This window comes from Stenella coeruleoalba, assembly GCF_951394435.1.
Source record: "Stenella coeruleoalba genome assembly, chromosome: 14".
Taxonomy (NCBI): Eukaryota; Metazoa; Chordata; class Mammalia; order Artiodactyla; family Delphinidae; genus Stenella; species Stenella coeruleoalba.
The window spans coordinates 12,494,656-12,515,202 of NC_137160.1; the positions used below are offsets into that span (position 1 = coordinate 12,494,656).

Here is a 20,547-nt window from a genome sequence, read left to right on the forward strand (position 1 = left end):
ACTAAAGGCACCATGCTTCTTCTCGGCTGGTGTGGCGAGCTCCATGTCTGTGCTTGAAGAGCTGAGTTGACAATCTGGAGTGTCTGCAGAACCAAGCCTGTGGGGCTTCCCTGGTGGCACAGTGGTTGACAGTCCTCCTGCCGAGGTTCGTGCCCCGGTCCGGGAAGATCTCACATGCCGCGGAGCGGCTGGGCCCGTGAGCCATGGCCGCTGAGCCTGCGCGTCCGGAGCCTGTGCTCCGCAACGGGAGAGGCCACAACAGTGAGAGGCCCGCGTACCGCAAAAAAAAAAAAACAAACCAAGCCTGTGGGTCTGAGCCCTGTGTGGGCATCTTAGCTTGACCCTGGTCCATGAGCCAGATTTTATCCTTACCTCGTCTTGCTAACGTGAGTCTCTGGTCAAAAAGGAGTGAGTTGACTTACCCCAAACCCCTCATTATTATTAAAGGGAAAATGAGATAGGTGCATTCTTCAGAACATGTATGTGGCAGTCAAAAGCCAAATTATTCGATTTATTCATTTCTGGAAGGTCTCAGGTCACAAAAAGAACTGGAATTCCACCTCAACAGTGACCTTTCAACTCCCAGCTTCCTCCGTTAGACTGAAGAAACCTTGCAGGGAGCCACTGACCCTTTTATAAGTTTTCACATCCCTTGGCACTCAGCCAGTTCTCTGTCTCAGTGAGTTCAGTAGATGCTATTGCTTTGTGGTCTAGGTCTCTCTCCCTTTTCGGTCTCAGTCCGCTGGAGGGCCCCCTCTGGCCATGTAACCAATTTGTTCAACCATTTTTTAACCACACATAGGCAGCACAGCAGTCTGCTAAGCCAATAGTGAACATACCTAGAACTTTAGCCACTCTTATCCCCACTGATCCAGGTCTGTGAGGTTTGATTCACACCCCACAGCATCCATGAAATCCAGTCTGACTTCTACAAACCTCAGTGAACTCCTGCTACGTAGAACCGCACCACTTAGACTTGAACTTGCAACGTAATAATGATTATTAATTAGTTAATAAATTGTATGTGTTCTAGCTGTTTCATCCAGGTTGGGCTTCTATCACTAACTAGATGATACTGTACACTTAATTCCCTTTTAGCAGCAAGAACAGTGCTGAGCATCAAGTGGGTACTAAATACTTTTTGATGAATAAGATTCAAAAACTCTCTAGAAATACTTTAAAGTGCGGTGAGCAAAGATGTGGATTCTGAGAGGCTCAGAAAGATCTGATTTGAAACCTCTTTCTGCCATTTAGTAGTTGCATAATCTTGCACAAATTCCTCGGCTTCTCTGAACTTTAATTTCCTAATACGCTGTGTGGCTGGTACTGTCTGTTGCCTGTGCAAGAGCAATCCATTTTTGCTGTCCTCCTTCCTGATTTTTAGTATTATTCAGAGATTTCTTGATCTTGGGAAGAAGGACCTCGTTGCTGGTCTAGGGGGTGGATAGATAGCCCAGTTCTGGTCAATGAGATGTGGGAGAAGTCTGCCGGGAAATGTTTGGGGAAATTTTTCCTTCCTGATAAGAGGAGATATGCAAAGAGAACTTCCTATCCTACACCCCCTCCTCCTACCCGACTTTGAGCAGGGCTGTGTGAGGATGTGATGCCAGGAAATGCTACAGCCACATCACACCCATGCGGAAAGCCGAAAAGACTTGTGGAGATGCCAAAGCAGAGCCCGGACATCAGAGAGTTGCTAAGCCAACGCTGGAAACCACCTACCTCCAATTTTTGTTCCTGTTGTTATAATTACATTAGATAATAAATAAGTCTGTATTGTTTAGGCATTGTTAGACAGATTGGGTCCTCTGTCATTTGCAGCCAAAAACATTCCTAAACGACACAGACTTTTGTGAAGAATGGATGGGATAATGTCTGCCAAGTACTTAGCATATTATCCTTCATAGGGCAAGTGCTCCATAGTGTTAGCTGTTGTAACAGAGCGCCCAGGTGTGGGAGTTGCTGCCCTGCCTCAAATAGAGCAATTTTATGAGCTCAGCATCCGAAGAAAAGACATTCACATATCAAACAATTAGAGGAAGCTGTAAAAGGCAATAAATGATTCAGAGCTAGATTGAATGGCGCCAAAGGTAGGAAGTGTCATAGGGAGGAGGGGAAAGGATTGAAAAGGTGTGTTAGGACCTCAAGGAAAGGGTTGAGATAAATGAAAAATTGACGATTGAAAAGGGAAGGCACTAAAATTACGAAGTGGGAAGCACATTGGCTGGCTGGCTGAGATCTGCCTGGAGCAGTCGGTGTCTAGGGGACGGAGAGAGGAAAGATGATAGCATTTTGCAGAGGGGTCTCTAATTCCAGACTGAGTTGAGAGCTAATCTAAAGGCAGCTTACTGCAAACCCTTGAGAAGGGAAGTGGCTTATAAAAAGTGGTGTTTTAAGAAGAAAAATATGGGAAATCTGGACGAGAAAAAACCCAGAGGATGAGACACCTCCTAGGATACCAATTAGAAAAGCACAGCTCCTACAAAGTGTTCCTAACTATTATAAAATATATAAGATTAGGTCTTATCATAAGACTAGTTACCCTGAAATAGTATATGCGACAGTTGTAGGGCAGATCACTTCTATGGAAGTAAAGAATAATGAAACGGAATGTCTTTCACCTTCTCATTTTCTTATCTTCTAGGAAATGTGTATGAGATCATCTTAAGTGGAAAAAAGAAGGATATAAAATTATATATACAGTATGACATGAACTGTATGCATTAAATATGTGCAGAAATTCGACTTGGAAATATGTTAAAATGTAAACAGTGATATCTCTGGGTCATAACTTTATAGATGTTGGTCATTTTTTCTCTTACTTTAAAAATTTTTTACATGTACTATAATAGGTATGCATTAATTTTAAAATCAGAAATACATTATCAAAGTATCTATATCAAGGTGTTCATTTTCTTTCTTTTTTTTTAGAAGCCATAAAAGAAAACTTTTGACTGTATATCATTTAGAAATGTTTGAAGTATAATGAGTGTTAGAAACAACCTAACAAAATTTTAAGAAAGAAACAGATGCTTACCAAATGTCAACTCCCCAAACAATTTATGAATCTATGAATTTAGGGCTAAATTTTAAATAATATGAATAAGTTAACAAGGGGTGTGATAGTTGATTTGATTAAGGTGCTCATTTTCTTCCCAGTAGCACTGCACTGAATTAGGTATAAAGAAGAAATAATGCCCAAAATAAGAAAACAACCTTATGAATAAAGTTCTAATATTCTACTATGGAGATAACCTCCACTGTACTTTTTTTTGAAACACACATCCAACCGTGATTGAATAGCCCATGCAGTGAACTATTCAGTGTCTATCTCCCTGCTAGATGGTAAACACCGTGAGTGCCACAACCATGATAATCTTTCCCAGTGACTAGGATAGACACTGGGCTGATTGTTTTGCATTATGCTTGCTAAATGACTTATTAACGCTCAGCGCGTTGTAATGTCTTTCTATTCTCCTCTCCACTTTGAATGAGCAAACACTAACACTTCCATAATTACCCTTTCTATGTGATTTGCTGGTAGATGGGAAATATACAAATTAGAAAGATGTATCATATCTACCTCAGTAGTAATGTCATCACTGAAGTTATCCAAAGCATAATGTAATTGTAGTAAAAAAAGAAAGTCCCATTTTGACACAAAACTCCATATAATGGGACTTCCCTGGCGGTCCAGTGGTTAGGACTCCGCACTTCCACTGCAGGGGGCACAGGTTTGATCCCTGGTCGGGGAACTAAAATCCTGCATGCTGTGCGGCGCGGCCAGAAAAAAAAAAAAAAAGGCCCTGAAAGATAAGACATCATGCAGAGAGAGAAAAGACGTGGAGGAGAACTCCCCAACTTGAACACCCGCTGAACTCAGACACGAGAATGACTCCACCAAATATCACCGGAACAAAAAGCACCCAGACAACCCACAATATCATAAGAAGAATAAATTGTTAAAAAAGAAACAACGCCATATAGTAATCTTATTTTATTAATGACTTTCAGTTAAATATATTGCAACACTGTTTTTATAACAAAAATCATTAATACAAATTAGTCAGTGTTTAGACAGCATGATTCACTCTAGAAACTTGAGTAGTTGTTGTGGGAGCAGGACCAAATGTATGTAAAGGTAGCCACCTCTGCAGTGTGAATTTGGGGTCACCTTGACTAAAACATCCTCCAACATATATTCCTTGAAATATCGTTCTCAGAGAATAAATATCTCCTTTTATAAGTATCAATAAAAATATAGCATGTTAATGCCTCTTGGAGAAATAATACATGTTTTGAAATTCCTGCAGAGAGGCTTATGGTGGAGTGGATGGAGAAGTGGTCAGGGAAGGAGTTTCGGTGTGTGTGAAGAGGATAAGCAAAAGAATGAGGTGTTGAATGAGATTGGGCCTAGGCCACACAGAGGGCCAGTCCCGGTATCCAGGACAACAGAAAGCAAACCTCACCTATTTTAAGATGTTACCCTGGGCCAGCTATGAGTGTGAGAAAGTTTGTATATGAAACAAGCTTTGTTAGGGAGTGTAACACCTCGTCAGAGTATTTATCTTGTTACCAAGTGATAAACCCAACATGGATGCCACGGTTGGTAGAACGTGGGAGCAAATATCCAGCGTTCCATGTTTCAGCTATTTGAGAAGGTCAGTCACCTTCCTAAGACTTGTCATGACAAAAGCATGCAAAGAGAGACTGCATTTTCAGAACAGACTCAGAATGCATCGTGAATCGTGAATTCACTCACCTTGCACACCAGGTGAAACTCTACTCTTACAAAGACGCACTTCCTTCAAGAATCTAATGATATAACATTGCGTGCATGTGGCCACAAGTGCATGCATCATTCAACTCTGTATTATCCTTGTGGATTAATTATGGATAAATGGATTAGTGTATTGCTTAACAAGCCTTAATTTAGTCTCTCTCTTATCTAGCATGTTCCTACTACATCTCGGTCACTGATGTATGCCTAGTAAAAGTAACACGTTTCAGTGTTAACCTTCATAAAACATACATAGAAGATAAATAACCACATCATCATTTAAGGCATTCCAAATCCAGGTGTCAATTACATTCGTTTTACACGTTTATGAATTTCTGTATTTTTTTTCATTGAGTAGATAAAAGACCACAGACTGACTGACACTTACTATTAAAATATGTACATGATACACAGATACTTCAGATTTGGTCTCATATAAAATGACTAGGGGGATCCTTTAATTTCTAGGAAGGAAATGGCAAAGAAAAATTAGATGAATTGTGAGACAGTGATGTGTTTTATCACACGATTGAACCAGAGAATTTACATTGTCTTCGAATTATGATAGCCTTATTTAGACTTATGTAAAATGAGGAGGGAGAGGAAATTATTGCTCAGTTCTTCCCCATTCATTAGTCACAATACATGGAATGTGTGGACAGGAATATGGATGGGGATGTAAATGGGATGTGTGGGTGATTGGAGAGGAGGAGGGAAAGGAGCCAGCAAAGGCTCCTGCAGCTCTGTCTCCAGGCTTGACCTCTCCCAGACCTTGAGACTGCCAAACCCAACCTCCTATGGACATCACCACTTGACTGACCGTGGCCACTCAGGTTTCAGCGTGTCCAAAACTGGACACATCATCTCCCCATCATTCTCCCAGACCTGTTTCTCCTCATCTACTTCCCATCTGTCTACTAGTCAATCAGGCCAAAATCAAAGCAACATCCTTGACTCCTTCCTTTTTATCCATTTTCACATCTATCATTTAACATATCTCACTAATTTTAGTTTTGAGATATTTTTTGTGTTGACACGCTTCTCTTTTTTTCTCTAAACTATTGCCCTGGCTCTGATCTTTATCATCTCTGGCCTGATATCTCTGTCTCTAATGCCTTGTCCTTTAAGCCATAGCTTGATGTATTTACAATGTAAATATGACCCAGCCATGACTCTTAAAATTCTTCAATGAGTCCCCATTAAATACAGGATAAAACCCTAACTGGGTTCACATGTGTCCAAGACCATTTCTTATCTGGTCTCTGCCTTCCTCTCCACCCACATTAAAGACTCTAGACTTTATCATAATAGCCAGACTTTATCATAATATCATAATAGCCATAATTTTGAGTAAGTACTCAAAATTAATGATTACTAGCACTTTTACCCCTACTATGTGCTTAGAAATTGTATTAAAGTGCTATCTTTACATATTTGTTTCCCCAATAAGGTTCTTGGGAGCAGAAATTGGGTATCTCATTTTTTAAACTTGGTATAATATGTGCTCATTGGCGATGCCTACTTAATGTTTTTTCAACTAAACTGAAAATAAACTTTTCAGTTTAATGTTTCAGTTTAATGTTTAAGTAGGCGATGCCTACTTAATGTTTTTTTAACTAAACTGAAAATAAACTTTTGTATCACAATTGTAGCGCCACTGAACGACTCAAAGTGTGGGTTTCCTTCTCTTCCCTTTCCCTATGATAATAGAAAACTTTATCTTCCAGGACAGAGAGTAGTTAAGAGTGAGTCCCATGAACTGGATAGGAGGTGAATGTTGGGATCCTGGGTCTAGGAGCTCAGGGAACTTCAGGGGCAGGTAGGCGAAGGAACAGACACCTTGATCTTGTGCAATAGGCATGGAGGGGATCAGGCCTGTGGCAGGGGAAATATCTCCTCTACTCCAGAATTTGAGTGAATCTGGGACCCCAAGAGTTCTAAGCAGTGACGAAGTATCAAGTGCAAAGGAAGGAGGCAAAGAGCTAAAAGAAGATGATATGGGTCAAGGCCACAGAAAGTGGACTTACGAGGGAAAAAGGCCACTCCATCTGCCTCAGTTTTCCAAGTTTTATATTGGGCACTTGACTCCAAACAGAAATGAGTAAAACTTTTAATGGAAAAAAGAATTTTTGAAGATGCTGCTAAACACCACAATTCAGGTTACAGATTCCATGGGATTGGCAAGACTATTGGCTTCATGGAAAGAAATAAATGATTGATGTATTTGACACTGAAGAGAATAAGCTAGTGAGCTCATACAAAGATCGGACATCTCAGACTTCCATCAGGTCTGGACTTGTGATGACTTTTTTTTTTTTTCCTGACATTTGGTTCTAGTTACTTAATCTATCCCTTTGGAGCACTTGCTTATCTGAAGGTAAAGGAATGAATATCTCCCAAAGGATACTATGTCTCAGTGATTTTTAAAAACTTTTTTTCTTATCACACTTCCAACACTATTTTAATCATATTTCTTGGTAATTTCAAAGCTTGCACCCACACGCTTGCTGCCTTAATGTGAAAGTTCTGCTTTGTCTTTTCACACACTAACAGGACATGCCATTGAGTAGAATAATTTAACTTTTCTATAGTAGTTATAAACTCTTATTTCATAACCAATTCCTGTTTGCCTCGACACAGGCACATAAGGCCCATTACAAAAATTTTTTGGAGAACTCCAAGATCAAGGAAGAATGTTTGCTCATCACACTTTCCTGATAAGGAGTCATGACATCTTAGCCTGTATCTGTGACTCATATTGAAAGTATGTTTCATGACTTTCTAATATGGCGTCATAATCTTGAAGTAGGATCCTCTTCCTTTTTATCACATCATTGTGGAAAGTTGCACACATATCCTGCATTTCCAATGTCTGATACAGGCAATTAAAATATAATAATACTCATGAGTTTCAACAGCTCTGAAATTCCACGATGATTTGCCTTGGGGTGGGCTTACTTTTATCCATTTTCCTGGTATTCAGTAGGCCCTTGGAACCTGGAAGCTTATGTCATTCGATCCTGAGAAATTCTCTTGGATTACTTCTTTTTGTCTTTTTCATTTGCTATATTTCTAATATAATATTTAATACATAGATGGGAATATTGCCATTAGCTTTCATTCACTATGGCTTCCTCCCCCTCCCATTCTTTGCCTTTCCATCCTCCCTGAAGAAAACACTATTCTGAATTTATAGTCATCACTCCCTTGTTTTAGTTTTATGCCTTTATCACATAAAAGTCCAACCAAATAATAGGGTGTGGGGTTTAGCTTATGTGTGAGCTTTATACAAATTTGGCATTATCTTGTATATACTCTAGAGTGGGGGTCTGTTACCGAGTCCAAGCTCGCTCTGCCCACCGCACAACAGGCCAATAAATCAGAGATGAGGTGTTGAGGCAGGGAATACAACTTTGAAACCAGCAGACTGAGAAGATGGGAGACTAATGTCTCCAAAAAACCATCTTATGGGGTTTGGATGCCAGTTTCTTTTATAGAACAGAGAGGGGGAGGAGATGAGGAAGTACAGTAGGAAGGCCATAAGATTTGCCAGTGTCCCCAGAAATGGCCATTAATTTCTTCTTTCTTGCAGCCATCCACAGGTGGGCAGGGTCAGAATGTACAAAGGCACCTTGGTTTAACATTCAGGCAGAGGGGCAGTGTTCCCCGAGGCAAGCCATTGTGTATAGACAGTAAGTATGTTTTTAGTGAACAAAAGCAGCAGAAAGCAGCGGTTAAAGTAAAAGAAACAGACCCAACATGTAGTCAGATTTGGCTCTTCCCTGTTACAGGTCAGCAAACTCATGAAAGAGCTGGAGAGTCTCTAAATATTTTAGTCTCTGTGAGCCTGTGGTCTCTGTCACCACTACTCTGCTGTTGTGGTGGGAGAGCAGAGATAAACAAGTGGGCTCACCCATGTTCAAATACGATTTAACTTAAAAAACAGGCGATGGGGCTCCCCTGGTGGCGCAGCGGTTGAGAGTCTGCCTGCCAATGCAGGGGACACGGGTTCGTGCCCCGGTCTGGGAAGATCCCACATGCCGCGGAGCAGCTGGGCCCGTGAGCCATGGCCGCTGAGCCTGCGTGTCTGGAGCCTGTGCTCCACAGCGGGAGAGGCCATAACAGTGAGAGGCCCGCGTACCACAAAAAAAAAAAAAAACAGGTGATGAGCCATGTACTATAGTTTGCTGACTCCTGCTCTAGAGAAACTCTTCACATGTACACGGGAAATGCAAGAGTTTCTCTATGGTGTGTACAAAACAACACCAAATAAGTTACAAAAATGTTACATATTCTATCCAGTCTTCTGGATCTTGGTTGTTGCATTTTATATTATTCATCCAGGTTGTTTCTCACAGGGGTTGTCCACTTTTTCATTGCTACTCCACTGAGTGAATTAAAGTATCACAAATTATCCATTCTCCTGTCAAAACATATTTAATTTGTTTCTAGTGTTTGTTTTCTGGTGTGATTTTCTAAGATATATTCTCACCAACACTATACAAAGACATCTCTAAGACATACCTCCCCAGCACTTGATATTGTCAGATTTCTCAATTTTTGAATATCTAGCTTATTAAAAAATGGTAGGTCATAACTTGCATTTCCCTGATGGCCGAAGAGGTTGAACATTTTTTCATAATATTATGATGATGTAGATTTCCTGTCCTGTGAAATGCTTATATGAAAATTTTTTGTGGGGCAGAATTTAGGGTGGCACTTTTTTCTGTTTTTATTTGTCTTTCTTTTATTGACTTATCGGAGTTCTTTATACATATTTTCAGTTCTATATGTTGCAAAAATGTTCTAATTTGCCTTTTAAAAAAATTTTGTTTAAGATGTCTTAGCACTATTAAATCTATCTCTACTTTCTTACATACTTAGTGTTTTGTGTGTTTTTAAGGAAAACTTTCTATCTCAAAGTCAGAAAGATATTCTCCTGTAGTAACTTCTAAAAATTTTGCCTCTAAAGAGGACTAGGGCTACTTAGAAAAACAATTAATTCCATATCTGGGGCAGGAAATATACAAGATGAATCTGGAACGTAATTGTCATACCAGAAAGCAGAGGCCATTAAAGACTACTAGGGTCATGTGAAAAGGACCAAGAAGCCAGCGTGAAAAAGCTCCCACTGGCCAAAAATAAGGCAATCTGAGTATGAAAAAAAAGTAATAATGGCATTTCAAATACATTAAAATCCATGAGTTAAAAGGATGCTTAAAGGAAGTAGCACGAACGAATGCAATCAGCAAAACTATTGAATTTCATGGGGGAATATGTGTACAAATCACTAATTTCCTTCAAAAAGTATATTTCAAGGACAAAAGCAGAGAAATCTAGATGGAAAGGGAGAAGAGATATATCTTAATGCAATTCGTGGGCCGTATTTGAATTCCGATTTAAATTATCTAACTACAAAAGGAGAAAAGTAGGAGTCAATTAGAGAAATTTAAGCAAAACTGGTTTTTTGGATGCTATGAAGAAATGATTATTTTTTCATTATGATAAAGGATCTTATGTTATGAATCTAGAGCCCTTACCTTTAGTGAGAGGTACTGAAATATTTGTGGATAAAACAACATGATGCCTAGAATTTGCTTCAAAGTAATCAAAGTTGAGGGAGAAAGTGGAGGTTTCAGGGAAACAAGAGAGGCCATAGGGTGATAATAATTGAAGCTAGTTGATGAGTATACAGAGGTTCATTAAACTGTTATCTCTACTTTTGTATATATTTGAATTTTTTCATAATAGAAATAAAATAAAATTCAATACCCAAATCCAATAATAATTTTTTCAACTACTCCATCGTCCCATGTGAATCAGTGGGTAGAGGGTGAATGGTCTGCTCTTTGCAGTCATTCCCAGACCCAGATGTAATGTCTTGTGTTACCTAGAAAAGAGCCTAAGGCAAAGCTTACAGATTAAGGGTTATCACAAGATGCAATTCCAGGGCATCAAGAAGGAATGAGGAAGGACTGAGATACATAGAAAGATGGAAAGCTATTACCAAATGGCTCATTACCTGGTTGGCCACAGCTTGAAAACCCAGCCAGGTAGTCATTCATACAGGACATCTCAGGAAGCTGTATGGAAATAGCACACCTTGGAACAGTCTTTCAAAATGAAAGAGAGAGGGATTTATCAATACGCTTATTCTAGTCTCCTGTCTCTCTCTGATCTAGGTTTGTTCCATGGAACATTAACTCTTTCAGCTTCTGGGTTGTGTTTCCCAGCCCCTCAGGACAGGTGCCGGGAGAAGCGTCTCTAACATGGAAGACACTTTGCCATTTGACATTGTTCTCTTAGTTTAAATGCTTTCCTGAAATCTTTGTGGATCCTTGCCAGTCTACTCCTATTTTAGAATGGGGCATCAGAAAGCTAACTGCAAGCTCTGCTTAGAAGGGAACCTGGGAAAAAGGGAGAAAAGTGTAGAAAGTGGGATCATCTAGCTGGGCTATTCTTTGGGATATCCCCAATACTATCTCTGGATGCCTGCAGGATAATGGCTACCAGATTTCTGGTGCTCGGGGGAGTCTGAATAATTCAGAATTTAAACTTTCACTTGCTTGCCCTTTTTCATTATGTCAACCCTGATCTTATCTATGTCTGTTGCACCGCAATCTGGCCGTCACCCTCTGTTTCACTGTCTCTAGAGAATCAAGTCCGGGTCACCTACCTTCCTACCGGGTTGGGGAGCGGCAGTGTGCAGGCTGTGTAGAGTGTGGGAGAGGATTTGAATTTCAAACTGCTCTTCAACAGACTACCAGTCTTTCTGTTTGTCTGTTTTTCGCTCAACCCTCAATTTCTAAGGTACCCGGTGCTGCCAATTCCTGAGAGACATTCTGTGGGTACCAGCCTTCCCCATCGCTCACTTTCTAGGATTCAACTTTTTGGGTTCTGCTAAGTCAATTATCACTCATAATAACCCGTCTACTTTTTAATCTCAAAAAAGTTATTGCTGCTATATTCCCTTTAATTCTCTTTATCTCCCTAGCTTAATGCTTTAAAACAACAACAGCAACAATAAGAAAACTTTATGATTTTCTTGTGTGATTTTAGGAAAGACCTGAGATTAAATAAGCATGTATAATCTTTACTATCTTTAACCAAATATCTCCCAAAATTTCCTCCCTCACCGTGTCTGTGTTAGTTGACTGACTCCATCGTGACTCTCATGGCAGACATTTTCAATGCTGAGGAAAAGATATTTTTGTACTGTTGGGGGCCTTTTGGTGATCACTGTATTTCACCCCAGAGGTTTCTCCTCATGCACGAGTTGTGCTGTGACTCCTTAATAATGCAAAGCTGAGTCAAGTGATTTACCTGAAAATTTTTAAACGCCTTTAAAATTTTAAAAGCTTAAATTGTGGGGTCAGCTCTAAATCTTGCCTTATTTTATATTGTGCTCTTTCCTATGTCTTCACCCAAGCCCTTCCTCCTCAGCCTTTCTCCTTACCCCTCCATCCCTTGATGTCCAAAAAGATATGGGTTCCAGGTAAAGCAATGGAGACTGCAGAGTCTGGAAATTTGGAACCAGCAAGCCTGGCATGATCGAGTACAGAGTAGGGAAGTGGACGCTGCCCTGCTTTCAACAAGGACTGCATTCTCTTTCCTGTGATTTCAGCTGCCAGGCCAGGGGATCTTCAGACTGAGAACTTTCCAAGTCCACCATGTTGCAGCTCTGGTCTCGGTGCTTATTCCTGCCAGTTTAGGAGGTCGGTAAATCATTTTTTTGAACACTCTGGGGTCGAGTCAGAAATTAATACGAATACAAATTTCCTGGAACTCTTCTAATATTCAGATTCTGTTTAGCTAGGTCTTCCATGAGACCTGAGATTCCACATTTCCAACAAACTCCTTGGTGATGGATCCCCCATAGACCAGATGCTGCTGTTCTGAGGACCACACCGTGAGTAACAAGACTCTGGGTGCTCTTTCCTTCTTTATGTCCTGTCTACAACCTCCGGCACTGGTGGGGTGTAGTGCGCACTGTTGGTGCCTTGCCTACATACTAGCCCGCAGCTCTGTCTGCTCTGCTGCTAATGGCTTACATCTGCAACACTCAGAGAATTTCCATTGGGTTCTTGAGCCATGTCTCTAGTACTGAGAGCTGGGAGTAGTGAGAGTTTTACACCTCCCACAGAAGGCCCATAGCCAATAGCTGCCTGACGTGAGCATACAAAAGCCCAACTCCTTTCCTTTGTTCTGATGTGGTACAAACTCTGAAGTCTTACCCCCCAGAGCTCCTCAGGTAATCAGACTGAGTCTGGGACTTCACCCGAAATCCCAGACTTATTTGGCTTGCTCTCCTCCCTCCCCTGTACCCTTTCTGGTTTCCTCTGGGGGCCCTTCCTTAAATAATTCACTTCTACAAAAATCCTAGGCTTAAAGTCCGCTTCTGAGAGAACCCAACCTAAAACAAGTGGCCTTCGCCAAAATAGCTCTTAGGTTCTAACGGAATCTAAGAAGAGAGGGATTATAGCAGGAAAATCCCACATTAAGAGACAGTGCAGGGCTTCCCTGGTGGCGCAGTGGTTGAGAGTCCGCCTGCCGAGGCAGGGGACACGGGTTCGTGCCCCGGTCCGGGAGGATCCCACATGCCGCGGAGCGGCTGGGCCCGTGAGCCATGGCCGCCGAGCCTGCGCGTCCGGAGCCTGTGCTCCGCAACCGGAGAGGCCACAACCGTGAGAGGCCCGCGTACCGCAAAAAAAAAGAGACAGTGCACTGCTATTTCCTAGCACAGCGCCTGACACATAGTAAGTGCTTCATCAGTTTGAGCTCAATAAAGTTTATTCCTATATCAGGACCCACAAAATGGAGGCTGACCCAGTGCCCAGCCCACATCACTAACCTAAACCTAAGTCAGCCTGCACTTAGGGGCGATACCTATCAGGGAAAATTACCATACACCAGGCAGCATCCTTCAGCTCAGCCTTAGCTGGGTCATCTTACCCTGGGAAATAGGACCAGCTGCCTTATAAGGAAACCCCCGACCTCCTCACCAGTAATGCCCTGTTTTCACGTTGCCTCTTCGATTTACTGGATGATTGAATCAAATTTCTTGATAGTGTTGATGGAAAAACCTTATCTGATTTTTTGATCACGTGGTCAGGGCCCTCATCATACCTGAACACCTGCCTAGGCAGGGCCAGTCCCCTCGCTGCTCACTTCTAAACCACCCACATGCTGTTTGGGGGTCTCTGGGAGGTACAGAGGCTCAGCACCATATGTCCCCAGACCACTCCTTTAACATAGATCTGAAGCGCTGAAGTCTTAGTTGTTGTCACTCGCATGCCTTTGCTTCCACTCTCCACCCCTGCTCCAGGAAAGAGCACCAGAGCATCTAGTCATTGCCACATCGACCCCAGGCTGCTGACCCAGCACTCCTCCCTAATGATACATTTCTAATCATGAGGAAAGGCAGGAAGACTGTCCTACACGCAAAGCCCACTTCCTGCCTATTTGTAATGGCAGCACATCACGCAGCTGCTGTGTCGTGTGCAACCCAGCTGTGCACGTATTCTTGCAACATTTTTGGAATGCAGGCCCAGCAGATGCACACGTGGTATGAAGCATCCTCACTCTAAGGACGGTTAAGTGACGTGGAGCATTTTTGTTTTTGAGTTTTATTTATTTTTTTATACAGCAGGCTCTTATTAGTCATCCATTTATCCACATCAATGTATACATGTCAATCCCAATCTCCCAGTTCATCCCACCTCCCACCCCCACCACCCCGCCACTTTCCCCCTTGGTGTCCATACATTTGTTCTCTACATGTGTGTCTCTATTTCTGCCTTGCAAACCGGTTCGTCTGTACCATTTTTCTAGGTTCCACATATATGCATTAATATACGATATTTGTTTTCTCTTTCTGACTTACTTCACTCTGTATGACAGTCTCTATGACGCGGAGCATTTTGAAGAAAATGTCCACACAATCTTGTTTTTTATGCTTTCAATGACTGCATAGCATAACAAGAACTGGAAGTGAAGGTGAATGGTATCATAGCCCATGTGGACACAATATAATGGAATTACAGATGCAGCTGACAATAGAAACACACAAACATCAAAAAGTAAAACAAATGTTTGGCTTAGGTAACAGTTTGCATCCCTGAGGAGAGGTTTGTGAAGGACAAAGCTAGTTACAGACACTACAGATTAGTAACAGTTAAAATAAAACTAGGATTGATTAACTCTTTCAGTCCAGTTTGTTTCTTCTCCAGCCCATTCATTGTTCCCTTTATTTTCCTTGTTATCAGGAGAGGAAAAAACCTCATTTCTATTTATGTTGTAACAAATTCCCCACTGCTAGTTCATTCCCTCTATATCAATGGAGGAAGGGAAATGGACATCATTCTTGTCTGGCTGAGGACAAAACGTCCGTTTTGCTCCACTTGACAAACACCAGCTGTGCAGCCCAGGGGACCATCTACCTTCTACTTCAGTTTCTGGTTTCATATCCCAGTCTTCATAATTATTTTTGGCCTTCTTTGGCTTTGGCAATTCTTACATTTCCCTTTTTGCTTTTTTTTTTTTGGATAAAGACTTTCCCACATAACATCTAGTTCTTCCTGCTCCTTGTTTTTTTTTTTGTTGTTGTTGTTGTTTTGCAGTACACGGGCCTCTCACTGTTGTGGCCTGTCCCGTTGCGGAGCACAGGCTCCGGACACACAGGCTCCGGACGTGCAGGCTCAGCGGCCATGGCTCACGGGCCCAGCCGCTCCGCCGCATGTGGGATCTTCCTGGACCGGGGCACGAACTCGCATCCCCTGCATCAGCAGGTGGACTCTCAACCACTGTGCCACCAGGGAAGCCCCTGCTCCTTGTTTTTGATGTTACCATTTCCTGGGATGAGAAAGTCCCTTAACCCCTACCACACACACCTAGATTCTTCACCCCAAATTCAAATAGGTAGTGGTTTACATGTCTGTCTTGTTCTCGAGGCAATGACCTTATACAGTAAATCAGATTTATCTTTGCTTTGAGTAAAGCGGACATTCAGTGAATGTTGAGTGAATTCAATTCCATTGAGTTATTTTTCAATATACTGAATCAAACCCTCCAACTACCCAATGCTATCCTCCATATCTTTTTTTTTTGAGTTAATTAACTTGAAAGTTTATTTTATTTTTAAATTTTTATTTTATTTATTTTTAATACAGCAATTTCTTATTAGTTATCTATTATATACATATTAGTGTATATATGCCAATCCTAATCTCCAAATTCATTCCACCACCACCACCCCACCCCCGCTTTCCCTCCTTGGTGTCCATTGTTTGTTCTCTACATCTGTGTCTCTATTTCTGCTGTGCAAACCTGTTCATCTGTACCATTTTTCTAGATTCCACATATATGCATTAATATACGATATTCATTTTTCTCTTTCTGACTTACTTCACTCTGTATGACAGTCTCTAGGTCCATCCACATCTCTACAAATGACCCAATTTCTTTTTATTTCTTTTTATGGCTAAGTAATATTCCTTTGTATATATGTACCACATCTTCTTTATCCATTCATCTGTCGATGGGCATTTAGGTTGCTTCCATGACCTGGCTATTGTAAATAGTGCTGCAATGAACATTGAAGTGCATGTGTCTTTTTGAATTATGGTTTTCTCTGGGTATATGCCTAGTAGTGGGATTGCTGGGTCATATGATAATTCTATGTTTAGTTTTTTAAGGAACCTCCATACTGTTCTCTATAGTGGCTGTATCACTTTACATTCCCACCAATAGTACAAGAGGGTTCCCTTTTCTCCACACCCTCTCCAGCATTTGTTTTTTCTAGATTTTCTGATGGATACCCATTCTAACCGGTGTGAGGTGATACCTCATTGTAGTTTTGATTTATATTTCTCTAATAATTAGTGATATTGATCAGCTTACATGTGCATCTTGGCCATCTGTATGTCTTCTTTGGAGAAATGTCTATTTGGGTCTTCTGCCCATTTCTTAATTGGGTTGTTTGTTTTTTTAATATTGAGCTGCATGAACTGTTTATATATTTTGGAGATTAATCCGTTGTCTGTTGACTCATTTGCAAATATTTTCTCCCATTCTGAGGGTTGTCTTTATGTCTTGTTTATAGTTTCCTTTGCTGTGCAGAAGATTTAAGTTTCGTTAGGTCCCATTTGTTTATTTTTGTTTTTATTTCCATTACTCTAGGAGGTGGGTCAAAAAGATCTTGCTGTGATTTATGTCAAAGAGTGTTCTTCCTATGTTTTCCTCTAATAGTTTTATAGTGTCCAGTTTTACATTTAGGGCTTTAATCCATTTTGAGTTTATTTTTGTGTATGGTGTTAGGGAGTGTTCTAATTTCATTCTTTTGCATCTAGCTGTCCAGTTTTCCCAGCACCACTTATTGAAGAGACTGTCTTTTCTCCACTGTATATCCTTGCCTCCTTTGTCATAGATTAGTTGACCATAGGTGCGTGGGTTTATCTCTGGGCTTTCTATCCTGTTCCATTGATCTATCTTTCTGTTTTTGTGCCAGTACCATATTGTCTTGATTACTGTAGCTTTGTAGTTTAGTCTGAAGTCAGGGAGTCTGATTCCTCCAGCTCCATTTTTTTCCCTCAAGATTGCTTTGGCTATTCAGGGTCTTTTGTGTCTCCATACAAATTTTAAGATTTTTTGTTCTAGTTCTGTAAAACATGCCATTGGTAATTTGATAGAGATTGCATTGAATCTGTAGATTGCTTTGGGTAGTATAGTCATTGTCACAATATTGATTCTTCCAATCCAAGAAAATGGTGTATCTCTCCATCTGTTTGTGTCATCTGTGATTTCTTTCATCAGTGTCTTATAGTTTTCTGAGTACAGGTCTTTTGCATCCTTAGGTAGGTTTATTCCTAGGTAATTTATTCTTTTTGTTACAGTGGTAAATGGGATTGTCTCCTTAATTTCTCCTTCTGATCTTTTGTTGTTAGTGTATAGGAATGCCAGAGATTTCTGTGCATTAATTTTGTATCCAGCAACTTTACCAAATTCATTAATTAGTTCTAGTAGTTTTCTGGTGGCATCTTTTGGATTATCTATGTATAGTATCATGTCATCTGCAAACAGTGACAGTCTTACTTCTTCTTTTCCAATTTGTATTCCTTTCTTCTCTGATTGCCTTGGCTAAGACTTCCAAAACTCTGTTGAATAATAGTGACGAGAGTGGACATCTTGTCCTGTTCCTGATCTTAGAGGAAATGCTTTCAGTTTTTCACCATTGAGAATGATGTTTGTTGTGGGTTTGTTATATATGGCCTTTATTATGTTGAGGTAGGTTCCCTTTATGCCCACTTTCTGGAGAGTTTTAATCATAAATGGGTGTTGAATTTTGTTGAAAGCTTTTTCTGCATCTATTGAGATGATCATATGGTTTTTCTTCTTTAATTTGTTAATATGGTGTATCACATGGATTGATTTGCGTATATTGAAGAATCCTTGCATCCCTGGGATAAATCCCACTTGATCACAGTGTATGATCCTTTTAATGTGTTGTTGGATTCCGTTTGCTAGTATTTTGTTGAGGATTTTTGCATCTATATTCATCAGTGATATTAGTCTGTAATTTTCTTTTTTTGTAGTATCTTTGTCTGGTTTTGGTATGAGGGTGATGGTGGCCTCGTAGAATGAGTTTGGGAGTGTTCCTTCCTCTGCAATTTTTTGGAAGAGTTTGAGAAGGATAAGTGTTAACTCTTCTCCAAATATTTGATAGAATTCACCTGGAATGTCCTATAAATATCAATTAAATCTATCTGGTCTATTGTGTCATTTAAAGCTTCTGTGTCCTTATTAATTTTCTGTCTGAATGATCTGTCCATTGGTGTAAGGAGGTGTTAAAGTCCCCCACTATTATTGTGTTACTGTCGATTTCCTTTTTTATAGCTGTTAACAGTTGCCTTATGTATTGAGGTGCTCCTATGTTGGGTGCATATACATTTATAATTGTTATATCTTCTTCTTGTATTGATCCCTTGATCATTATGTAGTGTCTTTCCTTGCCTCTTGTAACAGTCTTTATTTTAAAGTCTATTTTATCTGATGTGAGTATTGCTACTCAGCTTTCTTTTGATTTCCATTTGCTTGGAATATTGCTTTCCATCCCCTCACTTTCAGTCTGTATGTGTCTCTAGGTCTGAAGCGGGTCTCTGGTAGACAGCATATATTGGTCTTGTTTTTGTATCCATTCAGCGAGCCTGTGTCTTTTGGTTGGAGCATTTAATCCATTCACATTCAAGGTAAATATCTATATGTATGTTCCTATTACCATTTTCTTAATTGTTTTGGCTTTGTTTTTTGTAGGTTCTTTTCTTCTCTTGTGTTTCCCACTTAGAGAACTTCCTTTAGCATTTATTATAGAGCTGGGTTGGTGGTGCTGAATTCTCTTAGCTTTTTCTTGTCTGTAAAGCTTTTGATTTCTCCATTGAATTTGAATGAGATCCTTGCTGGGTAGAGTAATCTTGAATGTAGGTTCTTCCCTTTCATCACTTTAAATATATCGTGTCAATCCCTTCTGGCTTATAGAGTTTCTGGTGAGAAATCAGCTGTTAACCTTATGGGAGTTCCCTTGTGTGTTATTTTGTCATTTTTCCCTTGTTGCTTTTAATAATTTTTCCTTGTCTTTAATTTTTGTCAGTTTGATTACTATGTGTCTCAGCATGTTTCTCCTTGGGTTTATCCTGCCTGGGACTCTGCACTTCCTGGACTTGGGTGGCTATTTCCTTTCCCATGTTAGGGAATTTTTCAACTCTAATCCCTTCAAATATTTTCTCTGTTCCTTTCTCTCCCTCTTCTCCTGCTGAGACCCCTATATTGCAAATGTTGGTACATTTAATGTTGTCCCAGGGGTCTCTTAGGCTATCTTCATTTCTTTTCATTCTTTTTTCTTTATTCTGTTCCATGGCAGTGAATTCCACCATTCTGTCTTCCAGGTCACTTATCCGTTCTTCTGCCTCAGTTATTCTGCTACTGATTCCTTCTAGTGTATTTTTCATTTCAGTTACTGTATTGTTCATCTCTGTTTGTTCTTTAATTCTTCTAGGTCTTTGTTAAACATTTCTTGCATCTTCTCAATCTTTGCCTCCATTCTTTATCTGAGGTCCTGGAACATCTCCACAATCATTATTCTGAATTCCTTTTCTGGAAGGTTTATCCCTCACATCTTTTGTACCTCCATTCCAGCACCTTCTCTGTGAACCCTCCATTTCATTTCTTCCTTTCTCCTCCCCATACCCCACTCCCTCTTCCATCAATGCTGGGCCAACATAACCACCTCATATGTGCTCCCCTAATTTTGTACTTATATACAGACAGTAATTTTTTTCTAGTGAAAAGAGCACAAGCTTTGATTCAATTAACTACAATAAACCATAGTGATGAATAACAGTTTTTGAGTATCTACCATGTGTGTTCACTGTACAAAGCAACTTGCATGTACTATCTAATTTAATGTATACAGTAACCTTATGCATTAGTACTGCTATTAGTCCATTTCATAGAAGAGAAACCTGAAGCTTAAAGACATTAACGCATTTGCTCAGTGCTACACACTTAGCCAGGGTCAGAACTGGGCCCAGAGTTAAAGATATTTAGGTCCCCGGCTTTGTGCTTCAGAGTAGCAGGTATTAAGAGACACCCCCACTGGGGCGGAGGGGCCGAGATCGGCATGGGATGTGCCTCCATGCCCCGAGAGCAAGCACATTGTGCAACACATCACCTAGGTTCATGGTGCTCTGTTTTGCTGACTCCACCACCTTTATTTA

The 20,547-nt window shown here is 40.5% G+C and overlaps 1 protein-coding gene across 5 annotated transcripts in view; it reads left to right on the plus strand.

Annotated features, from left to right (window-relative positions):
• LOC307196769 (serpin B3-like) overlaps positions 1-20,547 on the plus strand; it is a 106,579-nt gene that overhangs the window by 49,397 nt on the left and 36,635 nt on the right. For 4 of the 5 annotated variants that reach the window (XM_079942086.1, XM_079942085.1, XM_079942087.1 and 1 more), the window contains 2 exons: positions 12,405-12,495; positions 12,597-12,689. The gene's annotated coding sequence lies outside the window, so the exon portion shown is untranslated. Of the gene's footprint in view, positions 1-12,404; positions 12,496-12,592; positions 12,690-20,547 lie in introns of all 5 variants that reach the window. The other variant, XM_079942088.1, reaches the window with a different exon arrangement.